The sequence below is a fragment of the Anastrepha ludens genome, chromosome 6 (assembly GCF_028408465.1).
Source record: "Anastrepha ludens isolate Willacy chromosome 6, idAnaLude1.1, whole genome shotgun sequence".
Classification (NCBI taxonomy): Eukaryota; Metazoa; Arthropoda; class Insecta; order Diptera; family Tephritidae; genus Anastrepha; species Anastrepha ludens.
The window spans coordinates 39056779-39074061 of NC_071502.1; the positions used below are offsets into that span (position 1 = coordinate 39056779).

The 17283-nt window shown below is 35.7% G+C and overlaps 1 protein-coding gene across 4 annotated transcripts in view; it reads right to left on the reverse strand.

Moving 5' to 3' along the window:
- Positions 1-5762, reverse strand: part of LOC128867901 (BMP-binding endothelial regulator protein) — a 161911-nt gene extending 156149 nt beyond the window's left edge. For all 4 annotated transcript variants that reach the window (XM_054109504.1, XM_054109505.1, XM_054109503.1 and 1 more), the window contains exon 1: positions 3982-5762. The gene's annotated coding sequence lies outside the window, so the exon portion shown is untranslated. The remainder of the gene's footprint in view (positions 1-3981) is intronic.
- Positions 5763-17283: the final 11521 nt, after the last annotated feature.

The window sequence follows — 17283 nt, forward strand, 5'->3', positions numbered from 1 at the left end:
TTATTTTTTAAATGGATTGCATTTTTTATTTTATTTTGTTCTTAACTTTATTTGTTATTTATTTTGATTTCCCGACTTTTACAATTTTTTTAGTTCAACTAATTTTTGTTTTATCTAACTCTTCCCCTAGAGTAAATATTTATTTTTTATTATTTTAACTTTTTATTTGATATTTTTTTACATTTATTTAATTTTTATTTTATATTATATTATTAGCCGTTTTTATTTTATAATATATATTTTTTATATTTATTTAATTTTTATTTTATAATATATTTGTTCATATATATTTTGTATTATTTTTTTCTTAAATTAATTTAATTTGCTTTATATGTTATTTATTTTGAATTCCGTTCTTTTTTTAAATTTAAATTCAATTTTTTAATTCAACTAATTTTTGTTTTATCTAATTATTCCCTTAGGTTAAATATTTAATTTTTATGATATTTGATTTATTTTATATTTATTTGATTTTTATTTTATATTATATTATTATCTGTTTTTATTTTCTAATATATATTTTATTTTATATTTATTTTGATTTTTTTTTTTTCTTTAATTAATTCAATTTTATTTTGTTCTTTTTTTATTTATTCTCTTATTTATTTTCAATCCTCGATTTTTTTGGAGTTACATTAACTTTTTTAATCCAACTAGTATTTTTTATCGAACTATTTTCTTAAGTTAAATATTATTTTTATTATAGTAAATTTTAATTTGATTTTTTTTTAATTTATTTTGGTTTTTTTTTTTTTATAATATGTATTTTATTTTGTATTTATTGCTACTTTTTTTAAGAATTTTTTTACTTAATCACTAATTTTATTTATTTTGAGTACACTTTGCTTTATTTTTCAAATTAATTTTATTTTATTTAATTTTTCTATTTCAATTCATTTTTTTTTCGTTTCATTTTATTTTAAGTATTTCACTTAACAATATTTCTCAACTAATATAATTTTCATATTTTATATTATTAAGTAATTCGACCGCCGTAGCCGAAAGAGTAGGTGCGTGACTACCACTCGGAATTCAGAGAGAACGTAGGTTCGAGTTTCCGTGAAACTCCAAAATTAAAAAGAAGCTTTTTCTAATAGCGGTCGCCCCTCGGCAGGCAATGGCAAACCACCGGGTGTATTTCTGTCATGAAAAAGCTCCTCATAAAAAATATCTGCCGTTCGGAGTCGGCTTGAAATTGTAGGTCCATCCATTTTGTGGAACAACATCAAAATGCATACCACAAATAGGAGGAGCAGCTCGGCCAAACACCCAAAAAAGGGTGTACGCGCCAATTACTTTGTTTTATTATCGATTTTATTTAAATTATTGTATTTATGATATCTAATTATAATGTATTTTGCTTTATTTTTTTAATTTCACTTTTTTTCCAATATAATTTTCATAAATTTTTTCACCTTTTATTAACACTAGATTTGCCAGCTTTTTAAATATACCTATTTTTACCAAAACCTGACAAAATGACTGGTCTTAAAGAAAAGTACTTAATGAGGTTTTCAGTCCTTATTTACTTTTAAAAAATAACAAAGTAAATTTAATAATATTCATTGTAATACATAATTAGGCTTATAGACATTATAATTTAATCAAATTTTTTGTTATTTTTTGTACACCAGTCACAATTTTTACACACATAGATTTTTCTCTGTGTACACTCTCCACATACAATGTTTTGCATATATTGCAAATAGTTGTGGTCTTATTAATTGAAGTTGGAATATTAGCTTCTTGTGGTTTTCCACTGAAGTCAAATATTCAGAAGCAAGTTCTTCAGCAAAGCGAAACAAAAAAAATTTTCCTTGATATAGTTTCACCCGTCGTGTTTTTATACGATATCCAGGAATTTATGCCAGCTAAATCCAAGATATTAAAAAAAACTTGAAGTGGCCACCTTCTGGACTGACTTGACACTATATGTGTCATTTGATCAGAGATGTCGACTCCAAATTTAGTTTTGAGTGTCTGAAAGTGTAGTCTGAAAGTGTATCCTTTTATAACAAAACTAAATTTGGAGTCGACATCGGTTTGTTAGTTTTATCTATTTTTACGTGTTTGTGTTTTGTACTTAGTACAAGTACTTTCTTATTTGGTTTACTCTTGTAAACTGTAAGTGGACATCCTTTTGATTCGTACAGCAACGTTGAGAAACGAGCCATGTCATCTTTCTTCTGTTTGCAATTTTTCGGCAACTCGCTCTTGTTTGCACGTATTGTGCCAACTAAAGAAGTGTTTTTGGACATATATTTTAGCGCCAGAGGAACACTAGTAAAGAAGTTATCTGTTGTTATGGTCCTACCTGTCATAGTATACGGTTAAACAAGTTTCATTACAACAAATTCACTTAGCGGGGTTTATGAATCTCGAGCCTCATCTTTCCTAAATAAGGAAAGCCACTTACCACATATTTGGTTTCATCATCAGAGGCCAGCCAAAATTGTATGCCAAATTTCTGAGGTTTGTTTGACATATATTGGCTGAACCTGCATCTGGCCTTTATTGGAAAGAGCTGCTCATCCACCGTAATATGTATAAGCTCTTGGTTTGAAGCAATTTCGGCTATTTTCTATAAATTTATCCCAAACAGTTGAAACTAAAGCGAATTTGTCCCTTTGCAAACGTTGACTCCTCTCATTTTTTTGTCGAAGCGAATGAAACGTAGAATCTCGGTGAAATCACGCCTACTCATAGTTAAAGAAAAAAATTTTGGTCCCCACTTGTTATTCTATAAGTATTAAAGTCTCAAAGTTTTTCCTTCGTACGACCCCACGTGCATACAATATGGCAATAAATGCCTTCAATTTTGCTTGCGTTAGTATCCATTTTTCCCCCGAAACGCGAGAGGCTTCTAATTCTGTACAAGTTTTTATATGTTCTAAGATGTGATGGTCAATTAGTAATAAAAATACGCTACTTAGCTCCCCCTTCATAATATTTCTTTTTGCATATGCTGTAGGCCCGGGTTCATCCTTGAAAAACTCTGAACTGGCAATTTTCTAGCAACACACCCCTCTCCAATTTTTTCCCAAATATTTTCATCTAAACCAATTTCAGTTTGCTGATCTTCTATTTCATGTTCACCTTCGTCTTCACAACTGGAAGGCAATTGTATACATCTTTGTCTACGTTTATTTGGAATGTTTTCGTAATCACTGCCGGAATCAGATATTTTGTCGCGAAAATAGATTGCAATACTTACCAGTTGTTGTAGTTACCCCAATATCATTTCATCACGTAGAAACTTGCACCAGTCATTTTGACTGGTACTGGGATAAGTGTCAATAACAGAAAATATATTTATTTGTTACGAATATATGTATATAAAATAATATAAAGTTCCTAGAAATTATTCTTTAGCTATAGCTGCAAAAGTCAGGATATCATTACAGTAGGGGTCTTAAATTCAAATTGCAAAACCATCAAAATGACTGGTCTGGTAAATCTAGTGTTAAAACTATATTAATATTTTATATTTTTTTATTTAAATTAATTAATTTTGGTTTATTTCAAATTACCCTTTTTTATTTTACATTATTTTTATTTATTTTATTTTATTTTTTATTCCATTTTTTTATATTTAATTTCGTTTCATTTTATTTTACTTTCTATTATTACTTCTATAATATTTTACTTCTTTTATTATTTTTTCTTTTATTCAAATTAATTTTGTTTTGTTTAATTTTATCTTACATTATTTTATTCCACTTTACGTTTATTTTATTTTTTTTTATATTATCTTATTTTTATTTTACCCATTTTAATTATAATTTTCATTTCGTTTGATTGAATTTAATTTTATTTATTATTTGTTTTGTAATTTTGTTTATTAATTAACATCTTAAAGGGATGTTTTAAGCTTCTAGCTTATTTTCATTTTGGTTTATGTAATCTTATTTCAATAATCACAATAATCATAAATCGTGTAATTAATTTTCCATTTTTATCACTAATAAATACTGAACTTACATTTCTAAACCTTTTTGTCGCCGTGTATTCGTACATTTGTAACTCTTGAATCCGATTGTAATGCCATTATTATTACTCTCTCATGCACATTTCATCAATTTTACAACCGTTAATTACAGCGCGCGGTGAACATAGACGAGGAAAAATTGCGACTGGCTTTTTTTTATTATTCGTATATTATTAAATTTTTGCGTTTTATTAATCGTCTTTATAATTTCATTTATTATTTTGCAACATGTTGTTTTTGTTTAAGTATTAGTTTTCATATTTCATGTTATTACAATTTTTTCACACAATCACTTGTAGCAATCAGCATTCACTTCGAGTAACGACGGCCTGCGCTGCGCGCTTCATGAATGAGTTGTGACTTTAAAAATTGAATTTCACATGCAAGCGGCAGCCGAGACAACAATAGCGCACGAGAGTTGATTTGTGAATGAATAGAAAACTCGTGCGGAATCGTCTTAAATGACTGTTGGGCACAGGACTGCTGCACTCGGCAGCAGACAACGATAACAGAAAATATTAGGGAAGCTAAAGCGCATAGAGGTTGCTTGGATGTGATGGACACAATGAATGATAGAAAGAAAATTTCGCGTATAGTATTTTTGTTATCATTGCATGTATGTATGTATGTAGATTGATTATAATACTAAATTTCCTTTCCAGTTATCAACTCCTTTCGCGCCAACTTTTCCGAGCGCCTTATATATAGATTTTCACTCTTTTAAATTCACAATTGATATTACTGCCAAAAATATTTATCGGCTAAACGGCTTGCGTGCTAAATCTATAGCCAAAGTGTTAATTACATGCGCGCGCTACTGATGTGTTGTATTAAAGACGCACACGCACTCGCCATAAATTGAACGGAACTATGTCCATATGTAAATGCCGTCGTGGTATGGCAATTTATTTGGTAGCGCGGCAAGCTTCAATAGCTTTTGAGCTTAAACGCGTTCGTTTATTTTACAGTTACACAGCTACAGTTCTTGTAATTGTAAATAATTATAATTATTATGGTATGGCGCCACTCAATTCGTGGTCTCTAATAAGCCCCCGTCGTGCCGCGCGTCAACTCTCACGTAAAGTTAGTGACCAAAAGCACCGTCGTTGTGGTGTTGCTGAAGCGGAGCGCCGCCGAGTTCACACAAGTTTAATTGCAGTGCTGCTTGTTAAAGGTACTTAATTGCTTCTGTTAGTTTGATTTATTATTATTATTTTTCTTTTTTCTCTTGCTTGCGCGCTAATCATTTTAGAAAATTGCCATGTATTATTTAATTTAGTAATATTTTCTTCGCTGCCAATACAAAGGGGCTTGGAAAATACGTCCAACGTCACAAGAATTTTCCGCATTAGATTTAACCTTTTTGCCGCGCCACTTAACTTATATTTTTGCTAATATTTTCACACAACAAATTGTAACACAATAACAAATAGACTTCTATAGGCAAAGGAAATGTTCATAACTCGTTTTTATTAGTCGCCGCGCTCAGAACTCGAATTGTGAAGCAACGCGCGTTTGCTTTTTTTGTTGAATTTTGCTATTTTTTTACCGTACGTCGGTCGTATTCGTTGTTGTTAAAACAGTCGAGTTTGAAAGTTGGTTAGCAAGGAAAAATACGAAATGCGCGCACGTATATTTACTGTCCGCCGCCACCGGTAAACTGTTATGTTCTAAATAAGCGACTGTGACCAAACACTTGGTTAGCCAGCTTGTTGACTGTCATTTAGTTCGTTTGCTTGACTGCTGTTGGCCGTTTTACTTGTGCTCCGTTGCTCATTTCTACAACACTAATACGCTAACAACATTGCCGATTGGTGGTGCTGCTGCTACAACACTTTACATGTGATAACACGCGAAGAGAGTGAGCCAATCGTCGTGTACTCTCCCGTACGTTTACTAATTTTACGCGCTCTGCTCATGCTGCTATTAAATGCTGTTGCTTATTACCACTTAATGTTATATTTGAAGGTACACTAAATAAAACATCGAGAGTATGAACGAGAGCCAATAGTTTTGACTTTCTTTCGTCGTTTACTACTAGCGGCTGCGAAGCGTTCACACATTGATGCTGCTGCTTCTATCGGTCAGCATCGCTTTGCAAAGAGATGCGTTCATATATTACCAGTATTACCGTGAGCCGTGGCTCCTAGTGCAGTTTTTTGAGATTTCGTGTAGTAAGTAATAGAGCGCGCTAACAGATTGTTACCAAGCAAGAGCGCCCTGCCGGCATTATCAAAACAGAGCGCACAAAATGCCAATTAACAGAGTTTGCTGATGAGAGCATTACATGTGAAGTGTCTTAGGGCAAGAGTGTTGCTGCTTATGCGAACAATTTTTTGTGCTGCAATATTATGCTATTGCTAATTGCTCTCTGTTAGCAGATCCGGCGGCTGCGCTGATAGTGTCTTTTTTTCTTCTTTTTTTTCGAAAAAGTGTTAATACAAGAATCCAAGACAAGGACGGTTGTAGGCCAAAATTATTGTCATATGGGAAGTGAGAGTGGTTTGGATAAGAATTTTAATAATCATGCCTACTTATGTGTGTTCAAAGTTTGGTCTTACTGAAGGAAGTTGCACATATTTGCTTAAGAGTGCGCGGTGTCATGTCTGTTTTACAATGTTTTTAATCTTATCTAAAATCATCTTTCTCTAAAATCATACCTTTTACCAAATTTGGGTAAATTATGTACAGTAGCTAGGTGTTAAGCGATAACACGTGGGTAGTAAAGTGTAACACGGCATGCAGATCAACAAAGAAGTCCAAAGTGCACAACTCCTCTCTCATTAAGCCCGACAGCAATAGCTTCTCGGACGACTGGAGTTCGGTTCTGATGGGTTTACGCAAAGTATAAAAGCGAATGTTACAGAATTAGAAGATATCATAGAGCTCATACAACTTCGAAAGGATGACCTTTCTACGAGTTTTTGGGCTATACCCCGAGCTAGCGAGAACAAGAAGAAACAATGGCGGACTATAAAGAAACCTAAGCCTAAAAAATTAACTAGGCAACGCCTCGAATGAACTTTGAGATTCGCCAAAAAGTTAGAAATCATGCGAGCAAACCTACGTATTCTAACCTATTGGACGAATCCGATTTCTCGGCGAACTCTAAACCGCTCAAGTAGCAGATTAGCTCTAAAGGTATCTGAACCTGAGCAAGCAGGTGCAAGCGTGGTCAAGAGTGAGTGACCAGCACCAATCGCACCAAGCATCAATACTTGACTGACTATGAAGATGTTACAGATCAGCTAAATTGACTTGTACCATTTCAAAGCAGCAGTGTATGGAGTTACAGCATGAAGTGCCCCCCATAATATTTTGAAGTTTGTATATAAATCCTGGTTGTTTCGATAGCGCAGAACCGATTATCGTGGAGACGTCAAGTGAAAGATTCAATGAGGCGCTGATTCTCCTATGATCTCCTATCTATGATTCAAAGATTTGCCTCTAATCCCATAATCCCAAAATGCCGGCTTATTAAGTACTGAAAATGTCAGGATTAGTTGATATGAATTCTGTGAAAGTTGTTTTTATGTATTTTTCAGGTTAAAGGGCGTTAAAGATTTGTCAAAAATCTTGTTAAGAGAATGTTCCTATTAATCAAAAAATTTTCATTTCCGCCAATTTAAAAATATATTCAACATATAAACCAAAATAAAATTGTATAGAGTGAACTAATTACGAGTACAGAGAAATTTAGTTTATTTCAGTATTTGCTGCATAGTGGCCTCTAATTATTAGTTTGGAGAAAAATAAATTCATTATTTTCTCGATAGTTGTAGTGATCGATATTTCGTAACGTATCGATCAAACAATTTACAGCCTTTTGATTTGTTTGCAATTTTTATAACAAACAGATTCAGATACGTTATCTGGCGTGCATCATCTACTTGCTACTTTTAATATTTTTAATTCCACAACTTTCGTGCATGAAACACCAATATGAAGAAAAAGTTGTTTCTAGTAGTGGTCGCCCCTCGACAGGCACTAGCAAACCTCCGAGTGTATTCCTGCATATTTCCATGAAAAATCTCCTCATAAAAAATATCTGCCGTTCGTAGTACTTCAAAACGCAGGCCACAAATAGAAGCTCGGCCAAACACCTAACAGAAGTGTACGCGCCAGTTATTTATTAATTTATTTTTAATTCCACAACTTTTAATAAGGCCCACTATGCGAGCTTGTGGCTGCTATGCCGGCAGCGTCGTTGTTGCGGGTGTCACCGCACTGCCGCTGCAAACATTGACTGGCGGCGTCATTTTATTCCATCGACTCATGAGTAATACTACCGATTCTTTGGAAAAATTTAAATATTTTTAATTTGCATTTTTTATTATTATTTGCAATTACCACACTTCAATTGACTCAAGTCATTCCAAGCCAAATTGCCGGTACCTATCTATGTGCACATGTACATATGTATGTATGTATGTATAGAAAAGTATCTGTCTATCTTGCTATTTGCACCAAGCGCGCTTATGCCAGTAGACAGTTGTTTCGGTAATGAAGTTGTACACACACACACACATACATAGTTAACGTGAGCATTGATGATGATTCAAATCGCTAATATTTACATTATCAATCACAGTGGGGTTATATAAATATGTATATACATACATACATATGCATACATATACACACTCCGATGGCTATTAGAGAAAAATTTAAGAGGGTAATCAAAGTACTTGTTTTCGATAACAAAATAAGCCGTCGCCAGCCATCAATCGGAATCAAGAGCGTAGGCGAAAGTTCCCAGAGCAGAAAGAGCAAAAACAAACAATTAACGAACGCAAAATTTACCATCACTCAAAAAAACCGGTAGAAGAAGACATATCACCTGAGTTTGTTTCAAAATGTTTGTGTTGTCCAAAAAAATCCCATAAAAATACTTTTTAAATTCTCATTTTTTGTTGACAAATTTTCCAATTTTCTGGCCATAAACCGCAAAAATTGTTTAGTTACAAAAAGTTCAGTCATATGCTTTTTTTGCTAGCTAAACTTTCTACAGCCTGGTTAGGTTAGGTTAGGTTATAATGGCTGCCCAGAAAGTGGGCCCACTTGGGCGAAAAAAGTGGGAAAGAAAGAAAGGAAAAGAGATGAAGAATGAAGAAGTGAAGATGAAACCGACAGGATGAAAGGAGTGAGAGGAGGGCGTGGAGGGGAAGGGAAAAGAGGTTGAGTAATTATGGATTACGAACGGCGGTTATGTTAGCCGCTTTATGCTGCTTGTGAATTTCATCAATTTTTGGTATTTCTCCTACCCAAAATGAACGTCGTTCGTACATCAGACTGTCACTTTGCTCTCTCAATTTTATGTGGTGGATCATTTTTTGGCTTTATCGAACTCCTACTTGCAAAAATTCTGAAAAACTTTTAAAATTTTTTGAGTTATTGAACGCAATTAATATCTCGGTTATTAGTTACCTCAAATTATTTTATAAAAATTGTTTCATAAATTTTTATTCAGACTATTTTATTACTTTCAAATTTTCTTATGTTAGTTTGTCATCAGATTTAAGTGATGGGACGGAAAATTTTCAAAACCATCATTACTCATATGCAAACATACACACAGACATGTTTACCCACGTGCGTGCATGTGTATGTATGTATGAATAGTGTACATCTAAAGCGCACCGCGCGATAAATATTCAAATTTCAATTGTCTCGTGTTGTGAAATTCCTAAAAAGCCCCAATTTTTGATGTACTGCGATTTAATTACAGCAAAAAAACGCGCAAGTACGAAAATATCTTGCATTTACATGTAATTCACATACATACATTTGTATGTGTGACGGTGACTACAGTGACGGCCATAAAAGTTAGACCAGCTAAAAAATTATGATTTCAGAGTATATGTTCGTATGTATACTTCGTATATATGTAAATCGTATACTTTCCGGCTTCAATAGAAAATGTTTGGCATTTACAAAAATGTGTGTCTTTATAATATAAACCCGTACGTATACTCCTGTGTTCACAGTAATAGCAGCGCGACATATTTCAAAGTTTAAATATTTATTATTTAATTTGTTTTTTTATAAAAATAGACCTCACACTAAAAAAAAACTATGTAACTCAAAATTTCGAACTTTGTAAAATATTAAAAAACAAATTTTTTCCATTGAAATTTGTAACTTTGTAATCAGAATTTCTAGAAAAATTCTGGGTATGCAGTTTTGCAGGCCATAAAATTTTGGTATAATATAGTGCCAGTTTGAAATAGCTCAAACTCGCGTTGATTTATTCTATTTTTTTTTTATAGTTGACGGTGACAAAAGCTCGAAAATTTGTTTACCATTGAGAGCTCACGACGGTGCTAATTAATACTCGTTAACTGTAATTAAAAACCTGCCGGTGGATCATCAATGTCCATAGGACTGATCAATACGATCGGCTTGTTCATCTCCCTAGACGGCGTACGCATTTCCGAACTCCCATACCAAACCGCCAGTAAACTCAAATAGTTGGCATCCAATGTGTTTACAACAGCTGGAGAAAATTCTGTAGCAGCATCTAAGCATCTTGTTTTCATACCCAAGGCAGGGAGGAGGGGTCACGACTCGGCCAAGAACTTTAGGCCTATAAGTCTTACCTCATTTATCCTAAAAGTGTTTGAAAGAATGATTGATTATCATATCCGAGAGCACATCGAATCCAAATTATCTCCAGCGCAACACGCTTACCTGAAATCCATAGGAAATCCATGGAATCAGCCTTACACTAGATCGTAGAGACTGTGGAAAAATCTCTGGAAGGCAAAATATTCACTTTGGCGGCCTTCATAGATATAGTAGGTACTTTAAATAACATCAGGGCGGAGTCAATTATCACTGCGTTTGATAGAGTAGAGGAAAGACCTATTTGTCTCTGGATCTCGTCCCTGCTTGGCTGCAGGGAAGCTAATGCGGTCGCAAGAGGGCCTAAAGTCACTAGATTCGTTCACAAGGGGACGCCGCAGGGTCTTTCCTTTCGCCCCTACTTTGGCTAGTTGCTATTGACGAAGTTCTGTTAATGCTAAATAAGGGTGGGGTTAAGGTAGTAGCATATGCCGATGACTTGGTCCTGATGGTATCGGGATCATTTCCCTCAGCCATGGCTGAGATTTTGGAAAGGTCGCTGGGCTGCCACTTGCGGTCTCCGAGTCAACTCTGAACGGAGCTGTTGCTATTTACCAGAAAATATAAACCTCCACCCTTTCGACTTCCTAAATAAAACAACCACGTTCTCCCGCTCTCATCGGAAGTTAGGTATCTTGAAATCATTGAAAATCGGTTAAAGAAGACCAGTATAGTTTTCTACTCCTGCAAATCTGTGTTCGATAAAAATGGGGAATCAAGCCACAGGTCGTGCTGTGGATGTACAATGCAGTGGTTTTGCCAATTTTAACGTATGTATGCCTTGTTTGGTGAGAAGCTCTTCGGTATGGCTATAATAACACTAAACTGGGGAGGTTGCAAAGGACTGCATGCATTAGCATCAACGGAGCATGTCAAACTTGCCCCAGTGCTGCCCTGAATGTCCTTTTGCACTTACTTCCATCGACTTTTCCGTCATTTCCATCGCAGCTCAAAATGCAATCAAGGAGATAGGCCTCAGGAGACAGGAGTTTTCTCTAAATCAGCCAATTTATCTATCGCCTTTAAACTCCCTAACACTGCTAGTGTTTTTCAAACAGAAGTCTTTGCGATCCTGCAGGCATGCAAAACGCTTAGAGAACGCAGGAGCAAGGGAGATATTAACATTTTCTCCGATAGTCAAACCGCGTTTAAGGCTCTGACGACGCCATGGTGCAGAACGAAATTAGTAAAGTCCAGTAAGGAGGAGATCAAATCTCTTGGGTGTGCAGATAACATTTCTCTGATCTGAGTTCCAGGACATATAAAACATAGAGGGAAATGAAATTGCTAATGAGCTTGCCAGGAATGGGACTGAATTGGCCTCAGAGACCCGGTCATCTGCATCCCCCTGACAGCTGTTAAAGGATAACTGCTCGAATTATTTCTCAGGAAAGCGCAGAAAATATGGACCTCCATTTCTTCATGTGCCGTTTTGAAAACCCTTTGACCCCAATACGATATATGAAGGACTCAGAAAGTCCTTTGAACTCCTCACCATTCAATTTCCAAACTCGTAGCTGTGTTTACCGGTCACTGGACGATCGGCACACAGGCGGAAAAGCTAGGATTACAATTTAACCTCCATTGCAGAAGCTGTGGGAGAGAAAGAGACTGAAGAGCATTTTCTCTGTAAATGTCCGGGCTTGGCAGCTAGACAACTAAGGTCACTGGGCGCTCCTTTCTTCGACAACCTGGGGCAGTGCGCCAACCTATGTAAATCTCATCAATCTCCTTCATTATATCAACAGCTCTGACTGGTTGTAGATATCTGCTTGTTGGAGGTCTCATAATAGTATCAAAACGGCGCTTTAGTGCTACTTGCGGAGTGCCAGACCGGCACTTCAACCATTTCACCTACCTATCTAAGCAGAAACTTCTCAGAAAGTATTACTTTATAGCCTTGTCTGGAAGCACATGAGCCTCACTGTTTAGGAACGAGTGGCAGCAGACATTCAGTAGTTGTTTCCAAAATCGTTCATATGTTACCAACAACATTTCTTTAACTTTGTCGGAAACTCTAAAATCTCCACGGCAGCCGATTTTTACGTATCGATATGACCCAGTTTTTGTCCAGCCAAGCGACGTTGGTTCAGCGTTCTAACACTTTTTTGACTTACATAGCCCGTTATATTATTTAATACAAATGGAGGAAAAACAGTGATTCCAAATGGCAAAGGTCGTCTCATGGCAAAATAGGCTTGCAAGATCGCTACTGCTAAACATGGAGGGGCAACAGATATTAGAAGAATTTGTTCTGGTTTGCCGAGCATATCAACATTCGGCTAAGCCTCCTTTATAAATGTAAATAGTATATATGTAGATCTTCAGAGAAGAGCATCGAGGCAGCCACTTGCGCGCTCATGCGATCTATAAAGCTATGTTTCACAGAGTTATTCCAGTATTTCAAGCACAACTGATTCTCCGGTCCATTTGTAAATTTACTAAATATTTTTCTTTTATAGGCAGAATATTATAGGGCTACATTGAACTGCTTAGATTGCTCGGATTAGAGTCACCCCAACTAGGTGTAGAAGTCTTTGACTTGCAAGAGCTGCACATTCGCAGATAATACCTGTATGCTCTGGAATTTCATAATCCGATTCGTAAACATGGCAAACACTTGTTTCTAACCCATATAGTATTCAGTGAAAGGTCATAAACCTTCTCAGGCTTAGGAGCCTATTTGATACTCTTCTGGAGGGAGGGATAGAGTGTTTAGCCTATCTCTGTCCTAAACTCTCCAACCAGTGTCGTGTGAGTTCTCTGTCTTTCAGTCTTCGATAACTTCCTTATGTGCGCTTTGGTGAGCAGATACTCGACTTTTACCACATCACTTTCAATGATATTGATCAGCTTTCAACTTCGCTGTAAGATTCCAACTACATATGCAACTTTCACAAAAGATAAGAATTTATATCGAATAAGACACCTACTAAGCGGAATTAATTTTATTTACATAGTTTTGGACACCGCATGGGCTATTCTTGCATACGGCGGTGATTGCTGGACAAACACTTCTAAAGATGAATCGTGTCTAAGAATGTTCGCGCGAACAGTGCTGCGAAGGGTGCTTGGTGCAATACGACTGCGAGATGGTATCTACCGAATACGCTACAATGAAGAATTGCTGCAGCAATGCAATGGCGAAGGCATTGTGAAATACATACACCAAGTCTCAAAGACTGCGATGTTTGGGTCATATTACGCGCATGAGAGATGACTTCCCCCAAAAATCAATTGTGTCATACTACTCCGTAACGGCTAAGCCTAAGCGAAGACGGTCGAGACTAACATGTTTTGAACAAGTTCTAGTAGACCTGAGAACACTGGTGTCAGAAATTGGAAATAAAGTTGCCGAGGATAGAGATCCATGACAACAAATCGTAAACGAAGCTGAAGCTCAGCCCGAGCTGTAAAGCTGCCCGTTTATGATGAATTGATGACTGCACTCACTAAATTTAAGCTTATATAGAGCATACACTTTTATGGCCGCCACTGTTCATCCAAAAATACCGGGGAATTTTGGTGAGGAAATCACATTGCAAAGTTTGTGTAGGTGTAGGTAAACATGTTAGAGGTATATCTATTTACATGTCAATATATATGCACGAATATGTGCACATACACATATGTATACTTTTAGCAATAAAATTTTCGATTAAAAAAAACTATATCAGCAGGCACGCTGTCAAGTTTCCATGGAATGTGTGAGATTGTTTTACCCATATTACCGTTCTCTGGGAGTTTTTATTGGGAGAAGACGGTAGGAGTATGAAATCACAAAACAAACTCGATCATCGACCTTTAAAAAATAAAAATGAAATATTTGGCTATCATCCTATCAAATTTCGTGTGAATGCGATTGCGCCAAGGTTAAATGATATTTTGGTAGCAAAAGAATGCCGAGTAAATCATAAATTTACACAATACACACACTCAAACAGACTCTCACAGGCAAAAGCAGTTGTACAAATGTGATAAATATGTAATTACTTGCGTACCTGAATGGTTCGAATGTAATCAAGTATTCCAGGTTTCTTAATATCCATAAACTGAGAGGATTTCAAAAAAGAAAACAAAAAGGACTCAACGAAAAGGACAAGATAGAGAATTTAAAGGACAGAAAAATTCAGGTGGAATAGGAACTCATTACTTCTCGGCAAACTTCCGTAACATTTTTAAGAAACTTAACAGTTTATCTACGAAGAGAAACATTCTCAGTACAGCCAACGCAAAAATGTGTCATCTAAGACTGGCGAAAGCCGCACAGAGGTAGAGAAAATGCTCCGTGTTATCTTCATCCCTCGAACAATATATGCACAATAGAACATCGATGATTATCACATATCGTCGCCATTGATTTTGTTGTATACTTCGTTCTTCCAAGGCTCGTAGCTTACTTGTCTTCTGTCTGAGAAAGAGTTTTGCTACCACCAAGTCAGGTTTTTTCAGGCAACACTTCCTTGTTTTTCAGGTGTCAGCATTGCACAAACGATTAACACGAGCTTTATGAATAAAAGCCTTGAGGTACCCCACTGTTCGCGCTATGCTTGCAAAGAATCACAGTACGCCAACTCATCAGCTAGTTTGTTGCCTTGAACACTATACTAACCCAGCACCCACATATGTAAGTTCAAGCTCTTTTCTGCTTGCATCAGAGTTTAGCCTCAACTTACATTCCTGGACTATTTCTGACGCGTACGGGCGATTTCTGAAACCTTTAAACCAGCTTGGCTGTCACTGTAGACGTTGATTTTAAGTATTCACCTCCTTTTGTCAATTATCCAATCTGGTAATTTAAGTACATAAAATAGCTTCCGATTGAAAGCCCGTTGGCATCATATCTAAAGCGGTTAAACATCTGTAATTACGGTACAAATGCCATCACGCTCCAGTACCCATTTACAGTCTTAGAGCGTCGTTGTAAAAAGTTCTTACCGAGCTTCCCAAGAGAGTGTCTGGATATCTCCAATGCTATCTTGTATATAAGCTCACGAAATACTTTCTTCCAAAAGGTAGGATTCTAGGTATCAGCTTGTGATTAAACGACTCCCCGTGTCCGTAACTCTAATTTGTATACCACAATCCATAAGAATGCAGTCAACATAACGTGTTCATTGCCTCCTGTTGCCATTAAGAGTCTTGTCCTGTAAGCGCCTATACTCATTATACTCATAGCGCACATAATGCCTAAGAACATATTTCTTTGAAGCCCATTTAATGGTTTTGACCTGGGTTCAGCACAATCACACTGCAATATAGTACGTGACACAAATTGGTCTGACTAAAGTGTGGTCTGACTATGTTTATCCAGAATAACATAGCCGAACTCAAGCCCTATGTCTTACTAAAGGTTCCCCGACGCTGCCCTTTCAGCGGTCAATTTACCTTCAGCTTAACGTGAGTTTTTCATATAAGCCTCATATCCTCAATTTCCTGTCAATCATTTTCGAAAACGATCTTTCAATAATTTTAATGAAATCTCGCATTTTTTCATTGCCCAACTATTTACAAATTTAATCTATCGCAGTCTCTTTGATTCAAGCTACTTTTCTGACCGCACCACAAAACATACCAAGAAAAATTGTGCAATAACTGGAGACTATTGAAGAAGAATGGTTGGTGTTTTCTATGAATAGTGAACTTAAAAGTGTGTTTTATGCAAAAGGAGTCCACACATCCAATTAAAGTATTTTTAATTAGGAGTAGACATAATTTCTTTCCTATTGTATTTATAATTTTTTGATGCAGTGTACATCTAAACGTTATTCTTATGTATTTTACAGTATTGCAATTCTGAACTAAGTATCCAATTTTCGGATATAAGGTTAGTATTGTCACTTGCAAAGCGAATGAAAATATAGACGAATTTAGTAGTCTCGAATTGTGAGATGCGAATCGCCAGCGAATGCGCCACATACTGGCGAAAATGAATTTTCTGTTTGCCATTGGCGAAAAAACTACATTCGCTTCACCATTACTGTCAAAATTTAGGTTCTGCTTATGCTGTTCGCATAAAAAAAATAGAAAGGACGTAAGTACACTTTAATCTTATGTATATAATCTATTTAATAATTCCAAAAGGTATAGAAAAAGATAAGAAAATAGCGGTTGCCCCTCGGGAGGCAATGGCAAACCTCCGAGTGTATTTCTGCCACGAAAAAGCTCCTCATAAAAAATATTTTTCGTTCGGAGTCGACTTCAAACTGTAGATCCCTCCATTTCTGGTAAAATATCAAGACGCACACCACAAATAAGAGTAGGAGCTCGGCCAAACACCCAAAAAGGGTGTATGCGCCAATTATAAATACTAATATATATACATATATTATATAGAAAAATAATGGCTAGATATACTAGAAAAATGTACGAGCTAAAAAGCAGGATCTAAACTTATTGGAAATAAAAGAAGCAAGGAAGAAAATTTGGAAGAAAAGATGACACAAAGAAAAGATGGAAATGAAACAAAAGAAGCTGCACCTCAAACACAAAACATAGGTTTAGAATTAAGAACCACAGACAATGAAAATGAAATCAAAAGTAGCTGGATGAGTAAAGTAATTTTAAGTTTAATATTTTATGAAGTGAATGAATTTAATTTGTGATTTTTATTTATTTTTTATGAGCCTAGAATAATATTTGATTTGACCTGTGTGTAATGTAGAGCTCAA